Genomic DNA, 9,987 nt, shown 5'->3' with positions numbered 1-9,987 from the left:
ATATATATATATATATATATATATATATATATATATATATATACATAAGTGTATGTATACATTTCTGTATGTGCGCGCTTTTGTGTGTATGTGTATAATTGTGTGTGTTTGCGTCTAATGCCAAAACGTTTTGTCTCAGAGATAGTTTCAAAGTCCAGTGAACGGCACTGAATATTCAGCACCTTAACAGCCGTGGCCAATTTTCCCATTCCCATTTTAGTCCCACCCCCGAGACTACACCCCTGCTCACCAATATCTGGGCTGAGATGATTATCTGAAAGTGTGAACCCCATGATTCAAAGTTGCAGTTCTAGCGCATCTGCCCACCATCCTCCGGGGTAAGGCCTTTTCCATTTCGTCTGCTGGGACCATAAACCAGACTAACCAGTCGCAGTGAGGAAGAGAAAATATATGATAATTTAGGCCGGACTCTTCACCAAATGTAGAAAACTATTTCAGTAATCAATGTTATCCAGATAGCAACAATGATTTTGACGCATTTGAAATAAGAATATGTAGAAGACATTCTTTTCCTTGCATCGTTTAAATATTCCATAGAAACTATTTGCAACGACTCTAAATAATATAAGAACGAGGTTATTAACTTGAAAAAGAATGATCTGGAGTTCAGTCATCTCTTATTTACGGATGATACACAACTCTATACATTCAACCATACTGTCCGTACTCGCATGGAAAATATGTCATTAAAAATGTCTGAGCTTGACGATGAGGAGAGGTAAACAACTAATTAGCCGTGAAATAAAAAGGCCTCGGGCACAAGAGACAATGGTAGGTTAAATTTGTCGGAGCACCTGACAAATTTAGAAATAGATCTTGGATTACGAGACAAAGAAATGTATAAAGAGAGTGTATATTAAAAATATATAACGTTAAAATAAATCTACTTCTCGCACTATTATTGATCCAGTTACTTTCTACGAATCAAAACATAACCGTGTTCAGTGAAATAAGGCTACATCATTAATAATACAAATGTTGAAATAGAAACGTTAGATTATTTTTATGGCTATTGTGACTGACTATGTCAGTTTTCCTCGAGAATACAAAATAATATATCTTAATATGGGAACATGTTACACAGAGAAGAAGAATAGATGCAATAAACACAATTACTTCAATGTTTGGCACAAAGTCGACAATTTCGCGGAAGGAAGCTGGTCGATTACATCGACCTCAGTACCCTACTGGTAGTTATTTTATTGACCCCGGAAGGATAAAAGGCAAAGCCGACCTCAGTGAAACTGGAACTAAAATTGTTAAGATGGACGAAATGCTGTTAAGCATTTTCATCGGCATGCTAACAAATCTGCAAGCTCCTCACCTTACATAATGATAACAATAATGATAATAACGGCGTCAACATTTAGCACAGGACCAGTTTTGTGTATTTATCTTTTCATTTATTTATTTATTTATTGAGTGGGAGAGTCGATTAGACCAACCCCAGGACTTGGATATATTTATTTTATTGACCCCGATAAGATGAAAGGCAAAATCAACCTCGGCAGACTATAAATACAAAGAGTAAAGACGGACGAAATACCACTCAGCATTTTATCCGGCATTTTATCAGCCAACACCCCACCTTATATAATAATAATAATAATAATAATAATAATAATAATAATAATAATAATAATAATAATGCTTTCTAATTGATGTATCAATTCCAGCAGATGACAATGTTTCTCTGAAAAAAAATGGAGAAACTTTCAAAATAAAAAGACCTGGAAATAGAGGTAACACGAATGTGGAATCTAAAAACAGAAACAATTCCTATCATAGTAGGTGCCTTAGGCATAATAAAAAAATATTCAGACAAATACATAACAAAAACCCCAGGACTTACAAATATATATAACATACAGAAAATTGCACTACTGGGTACTGCACACATCCTATGTAAAACACTTTCAATACAGTAACCATAAGAGCACCACAGCAAACCACAGCACATATCCAAGGCGCACAGAGCTGCGCTCGGTAGTGAAGTGAAAGCACGTTATAAAAATAAAACTACTGAATAGTGATAATAATAATCCTTCCTATTAAGGGCACAAAGCCTGAAGTTTGGTGCGGAGGGACTAGTCCATTACATCGACCTCGGTGTTTCACTAGTACTTAATTTATCGACTCCGAAAAGATGAAAGGCAAAGTCGAAGGAAATGCCGCTAAGCATTTTCCCTGGCTTGCTGACGATACTGCCAGCTCGCTGCTTTATATGATGATGATGATGATGATGATGATAATGATGATGATGATGACGACGATGATGATGATGATGATGATGACGATGATAATAATAATAATTCAGTGTACCTTCATAGATGTTGGTATTAGAAGTTAGGATAAATAATGATATTAACAATAACATTTCTTGTGCAAGTGTAGTGCTTATTGATCAAGACAAATTCTGCATTTGCCATCGATACAACATCGCATAATTATCTTGAATAGTAATGTCTAAATGATATATGCATATCACATAAAATTGCTTCTAATTCAAAAGGCTTCCTTCTATATGTAATTCCAATACACAATATTCCTGACACTTCACCTAGAATGTCATCTGTTGCTCAATGTGTAAATTTAATTGATTTCTTCATTTATATCCAGAGTGTAATATATCTGCGCACTACACCGGTTTGCTAATGTTTTCTCACAGCCTAACATTGACTACATAAATTATTGCCGAAGTATCTTTGTACGTGTATTCGGCAAATCTATCGGCAAATATACAATCATACATAAATACATACGTACATACATACATACATACATACATACATACATACATGTGTATATATTATTGATAATTTACTGCGCGATGTTCTATGGACCGTCAGCATAAATGCATCTCCATACTTTACTTATTCACAGCCTCTTCATTAAATTTATCTCGAAAAATAATATATTATTGCTGCCAAACTGTGTAGTGCTTCGGAAAAATACCTTCTGACATTTGTTCCGATTCTTCATATACCAAGTTCAAAATCCTAAGGAGTTAAATTCATCTCCGCAGGGTTGATAGAATGGACTAGCTCTATTTCTTCCGAATTAAGAGTTTTGCGCCTTAGTTTGTAAATCATTGTGGTTGTTGTTAATTCTTTCATTATTTTGGCTTGGCTCAGGTTCGGTCTTATTCCTGCTAGAATTTATGTGGGTAGCTGGTTACTACCTGTAACCTTAGTTACCCACAATTTTTCAGCTGTCTTTTCAAGTACTTAGAACCCTCCTGATAATCCTTGCTGACCGTAAGAGACAAACTTTCTGCAGGAGCTCTACTGGGCATTTTATACCAATCTCCTTCAGCAATTTGTCTACATTTTGGCTCCCTATTTTCAACGCACCAATTATTTATAAGCTCGACCCTTATTTTTCTCATGCTCCGAATTCTTCCCATTTCTGATTTTAAGGGATTGTATTTTTTGTTTTGTTTTTCGACTTCTTTCTTTACGATCCTGGAATCAAATTACTATTATTATTTTTATTATTATTATTATTATTATCATCGTCATCATCATCATCATCATCATCATCATCATCATCATCAACATCATCATTATTATTATTATTATTATTATTATTATTATTATTATTATTATTATTATTGTTATTATAAACTCACGACTTGGCCAAAGTAATATAAGTAGAAGGGTCATCAAAAATAAACAACTGCTGTTTCGGGATAACTATATTGTCAGATGAGCGAAATCCATTCATCGAGAATTAGTCGGAGACAGAAATGGCGATTCTAATCGAAACAGATCCCGAGAGAATTGGTGCCATCCCACATCACACTGATTTGCTGAATGAAATCACATTGTATGTAACGGTAGAAAGACTAACGGTATGATGTGACATACGTAGGTTACCAACCAACCAACCAAAGGCTTGCTAACCTCAACAGAGGGAAAATTAGAGAAGCATCACTTTCCAGTGCTCTCAATGCAAAATCTGAAAAACAAAAGCAACATTAGAATGCAGCCACAACTACAGCAACAATAATAAAACATATGTTACAGTAAAATCTGTAACAGCCGTGAAGACAAGGATAGTGGCAACAGAAACAGCATCGCCAACCAAAACAGCGACAGAACACTCAATTCTAACAAAAACATCAAAAGGAACATCAACATTACCAGGAACACAATTCCATCAACTTCAAAACAACATTACAAGACATATGCTTCTCCTCTTCATATTATTCAGATATGTTCTGCAATGAAGACGATAATGTGAGAAATGGAAAATTAGATTGAAAGAAGGTGGGAAAAGAGGAAAAGGACAAATAAAATCTGCCCCCACAAAAAGCTGGGAGATTTTAAGGTTAGAAACTGCAAGAGAGTAAGATATCAACGCTGTCCCATTAACCACCACCACTACTACCACCTTCAAAGGCAGCTGCGATATTGCAAACACCACAACAAACACAGTTCAATTGACAACCAAGCCAACATTAAGAACCATACAAGCAAACAAACATCATAAGCTCCATTTATCAATCTCTGTTAAAGTCTGTTACATTCAATGGATATAACATTTGATATAAATTAGCCGCTGGAATAATCCAGTGAAAACGAAAATCATTTCATCACTGAAGACTCTTGGTCACTTGACTTGTTACATGTGGTGCATTGATTCTTCAGCAGAGCATTAAACCCTCTAGAAAAGAGGAACCAACGAAGGAGAATCTTCAAAGTTACTCCGTATGTTACTAATATTAGAGAAATCTGCCTTAAATTATGTCCTACTTGTTTTTTGAAAAGACATATCGGTTATAAACCTATATAGGAAGGGATGGCCATAACAGGGACATATTTCAGCATAGATTCACTCGTCGAGCGTAGAGCAAACACAAAACAACAGCAACAAAACCAGCAAAAACGACAGCAAAAAAAACACAACCAACCAACATCAGAATTTTGTACATTTGGCAAGAAAATGGAAAAGAAGATACCTAGAAATCGAGTTAGTTTAATTTAATAAACTAACTGGAAAGATATAACCCATTTAATGCTTCGCCTTGTTGATCTCAAATTCTCTCAAGGTAGAGGAAGAGAATTGCCATATTGCCTGCATCATTGTATTCTATAATATCATGCCAAATATCAGTTGGTCGAAAAATTAAATGGTTACGAAACTGGATTCACAACCACGTGGCCATGTGTTCAGAAGCCCACCAAAAGGTTTCTCTTATCGGTTGCACTCTGGACAGATTTACTCCGTCACAAAATACACAATAATTACAAGGGTCCTTACGTGTATTTTACGTCATGAAGTCATCTTTGTCTTAAATATTCAGAATCCATCTTCAGTTAGGTTATAAGTCGTTACAACATTGCGCAGCCCTGTGATGCAGCGAGCTATGAGACAGGGTTTTGTTCTCTCTTTCATGCCAGAAAACCTGCCACTCTTACCCAAATTTTACCTTAAAACGACACTACCATCGGGTTACTTCTTCCTTTCTTAGTTTGTTACTATATTTTCAACAAGTTACAAATGGTTGGTTTCCTAGAATGACTAACTAACAGCCAAACGATCGTAGTTTTGTAATCCTAACTCAAATATAAACTCAACGCTAAGTCTTAAACTTTAACCTTAAACTTTAGCCCTAAACCCTGACACTAAACCAGGGCCTTCAACCCTAAGTCAAACATTAATCCCATCACTGCCGGGCTGAGGTAAAACTTCTATGAAGAAACTTAATATTTCTCCAGACTCACTATTATAGAAGGGTGTTATATAACTGCAAACTGAAAGATTTTTAAAGTGTTTAATAAAATTCACCATTCTAATTTTCCGATTCTCTACGCCCTGAATTCAGATTTCACGATAGTCGAAATTGTTTCTTGTCTTTCCAGCGCTGACAAACAAGTATCAACCTAGGGTGTTAGACTGACGAAACTGCAAGAATGTCGAGTTTGCTGCCACTTTACAAAACTTAATCCGACTCTTTGTGCTTTGCGTTTTAATCTTGCCACAGTTGGTTAATAGACTTAATGTGCTGCCCCGTTAAACACCACCATCTGGTACCTTAGATGCCTTTAATCAGAGTCGCCTCTGTTGCAAGCCTTGTAGCGACTCTTCCGCTTTGGGGCTACTTTCTTCTCTCACTCTCATCGATATCGTTGACTTAAAACGTGTCAGAGATATTATTTACTCGCGTAACAAAATGATTTTAAAATATGTAGATACACCTAAGACTATGGAACGGAATGCTTGATGATGTTTCAATGATAGGCAAGTTTTATTAAAGACAGATGATGATGGTTAGGAAGTCCGTTTCGACGATGAGTAGTCAATTGCCCAAATCAACCAGTTGATCATTCGATTCATTAAATTAACATGTAACTCTGTAACCAATGACAAGACTAATCTTAATTTAATTTTCAGACCATTTTAGTGTGACATAATACACGGCAATGATAAATATATAAATTGCTGTTACAAGTTATCCTATAAGTTTACACTCATTTTCTATCCTCTCATTTTCTTTGGTAAAAGGCACTTGCCCAATATTCCCTGGTACTTGATATCAAACCAAGTGCCTCGCGTTCGTGTATCGAACTCTGAACCATTTCTATGTACACTGTCTTCTGGTTATCACACACACATTTGCATTATTATTCCTTCATTGGAGACGAGGCAGCGCTCATGTCTTGTTTCTAAAAAATCTAAAATTTTCATTACAGCGTAGAAGACACATATCAGCCATTAAAAAAATAAACATAAAATTTGTTGACTTCACTCAAACATTTATGACTTGTTGTCAGTGACCAGGTCACACCTTGTGCGACAAATCTTTGACAAGCAAATCATAAATGTTTGAGTGATGAAGTTAACAGAATATGTGTTTTTGAATGTCATAGTTTCAACACACGTTCTCAAGATCGAATCAGTTGCCCGGCAGGCCCACCTCTGAAATAAAATAATTCATTCTTTGTCTGGTACGCATATCATTATTGCGGAACACAGAATGTATATTTTTGCCTTTTATAATTCAGTTTCCTGCTCATCTAATCACCATGCGCAATTTCTGAATGCCTCGTGGTTGATTATCCCTAAAGTAATCTTGATCGATATTCCTATAATCAGAGGGATTGCACACTGCCCAACTCGTTTTCCTTTTGATCTTGCTTTTCTTTTTCTCATTTTTGGGGTGGTAGTTTATTCATTAGCACATTAACTAAGGTATCCTTTCTTCATTTAAGTGGGCAGGATATTACCTGAAACAAATTTGGTCATTATTTCTAGTATGTCACGTGTTGGCGTAGTTCCTTTGTTTCAATCAATGCTTCAAAGTAAAAGTAGATGACTTGCTTTCACTTCCGGTTATTTTATAAAAATATGTCGTGAAGCAAGAAATGATCTGTGGTGAGCCTCATATTTTCAGCGGAAATTATTTCTCTTTCTTTTGAGCACTAATGTTCTGAAACTTGGCGTTAATGTCATACAGATTCATTACTCTCGGAGAGAAATTAGGAATTTTTATACCGAAGTAACAGATTAATATTTTCAGTTACACACGCGCAAATAGCGTAAATATATTCTCGTTTCTTAATAGCCTATTAAGATGCCATCGAATTTACATGTTAATGGAGACATCTCCTTCTAGGTAGTTTCATACATAATAGCCAGCCAGCAAGTAAATTTAAACATCTTACTTAAGGATACTACATACGCAGTTCCTGTACAAGAATATAATTTCACGAGCCATGCTAGGAAAATTCGATATCTTATCTATTCCAATGTTGCAAGTAGATTAAATAATCCAAGATGCCCTGCATCCAATAAAAAGGACACCTAAAATTACTGCTGATTACATAACTATCGTCACTCTTAATCTCTGCGTATCTATTTGTAAAGATTCACACAAACTTGTAGCAATTCATAGCTGAAGGATTACTGCTGTTTGTATATTCTCATGTTTCGATTTATGGAACTAATTATAAAGATAGAAAATAAAATCTCTACTTATTTCTATGAATACTTACCAAAGTCTTATGTTACATTCTTTTACGCAAACAATGTATTTCAACGGCGTAAATTACCCTGCATTTAATTTAAGTTACTCCATTTCCTTTTCCTATAAGACCTAATAACTCATGAATATTACCTAACGAATCTTAAAATTATAATCATCATCATCATCATCATCATTATCATCATCATCATCATCATCATCATCATCATCATTATTATTATGCATATTATTATTATAATTATTATTTCCATTTCACTTATCAAACCTCTCGATTTCGCTTGCTCCGGCTAATTTTGTAAGAACGGACAACAACCTGTTGTCAAGTATCTTACTGGGTCTCTTTCCATGATACTTAACATACAAGCACCGATCTCAAAATCATTATATTATTATTATTATGATTATTATTATTATTATTATTATTATTATTATTATTATTATGATTATTATTATTACTAATAATAATTTAGAAGCGCGTGCTTGTAAAATCGATAGCGCTTGAGATAAAATATTTAGCAGCATTTCTCCTCCGTTTCTCGGTTCAACTTCCCCCACCTCCGACTTCAACTGTGCCTTTTATCCTTTGAAGGACAATAAAATAAGTCGATGCAATCGACTTTAGAGCTCGACACCGCTCTCTTTAATTGCTTGCCCCGTGTCAAAATTCGAAAGAATCGTAATTACTACTACTACTACTAGTAGTAATAGTAGTATTTATCAGAAAAATCGTTAGCACGCCGGGCAAAGTGCTTAGCGGTATTTCGTCTTTCTTTCAACTCTGAATCCAAATTCAGCAGAGGTCGACTTTGCCTTTCATCACTTCGAGATCGATAAAATAAGTACCAGTGACATACTGGGGGTTGGTGTAATAGAGTAATACCTTCCTCCAAAATTCCAGGTCTTGTGCTTAAAATAGAACGGATTACTATTATTATGACTTGTTTGTTTGCTTGTCCCATAATGCATCAAAACTTTTGAAGCTAGAAACATCGTCTTACATTAATCACTGCACTGTTTCCCGAGGAAAATTACTTAAACCTTCCTTACTAATTACAAACTAGCAAAAACTTCATTCCTAATTAAGAAACAATAATTAGATTAGTCTTCCAAGCATCATTTCTTTCAATTCGTTAACAGTTATATTTCTCTCTAATTTGCTTCTAAATATGTTTACAAAATTTGATATTTTTCTGACCGACACCTAATTCAACATTGAGGAAATGTGCAAAGCATTGTGTTGTTATGTCATTCCTCACTTTAATCAAAACAATTGAACATCAGATTTAGCTCTCGAGTTTAATTCAATTCGGCTAATTTTCTAGATGAAATATTAACAAGTATGAGAAAAGGTGGAGAAATTAGAATTTCTGTTGGTTCTTTTATTGGTGAAATATTATTTTCTTTTCATAATTTGAATCAATTATAAGTTTCTCGAATTAACAAAAGTATGAGAACATATTTTGAGATTTCTTGTTTCACGATAATATTTCTGGCACAATATCAATTATAAAATGTTATAACTTAGCTATTACGTTTATATATATATATATTGTACTATATTATGTTATATTATTATATATATGCCATATTTATTATATATATGTACATATACATTACACACACACACATACATATATATTCTTTTATTCTTTCACTTTTTTTAGTCATTTAACTGCGGCCATGCTAGAGCACTGCCTTTAGTCGAGCAAATCGACCCCAATACTTTTTCTTTGTAAGGCCAGTACTTATTCTATCAGTCAGTCTTGCCGAACCGCTAAGGTTAGGGGACGTAAACGCACTAGAATTGGTTGTCAAGCGATGCTGGGAGGACAAACATATATACACGCAGACATACATATATGTATATATATATATACACTTATATATATATATATATACACACGACGGGCTTCTTTCAATTTCTGTCTACCATATACAATTCACGAGGATTTGGTCAGCCTGAGGCTATTGTAGAA

The sequence above is a fragment of the Octopus bimaculoides genome, chromosome 9 (genome assembly GCF_001194135.2).
Source record: "Octopus bimaculoides isolate UCB-OBI-ISO-001 chromosome 9, ASM119413v2, whole genome shotgun sequence".
Classification (NCBI taxonomy): domain Eukaryota; kingdom Metazoa; phylum Mollusca; class Cephalopoda; order Octopoda; family Octopodidae; genus Octopus; species Octopus bimaculoides.
The sequence above is the reverse complement of the archived record's forward strand: the minus strand, read 5'-3'. Positions refer to the sequence as shown.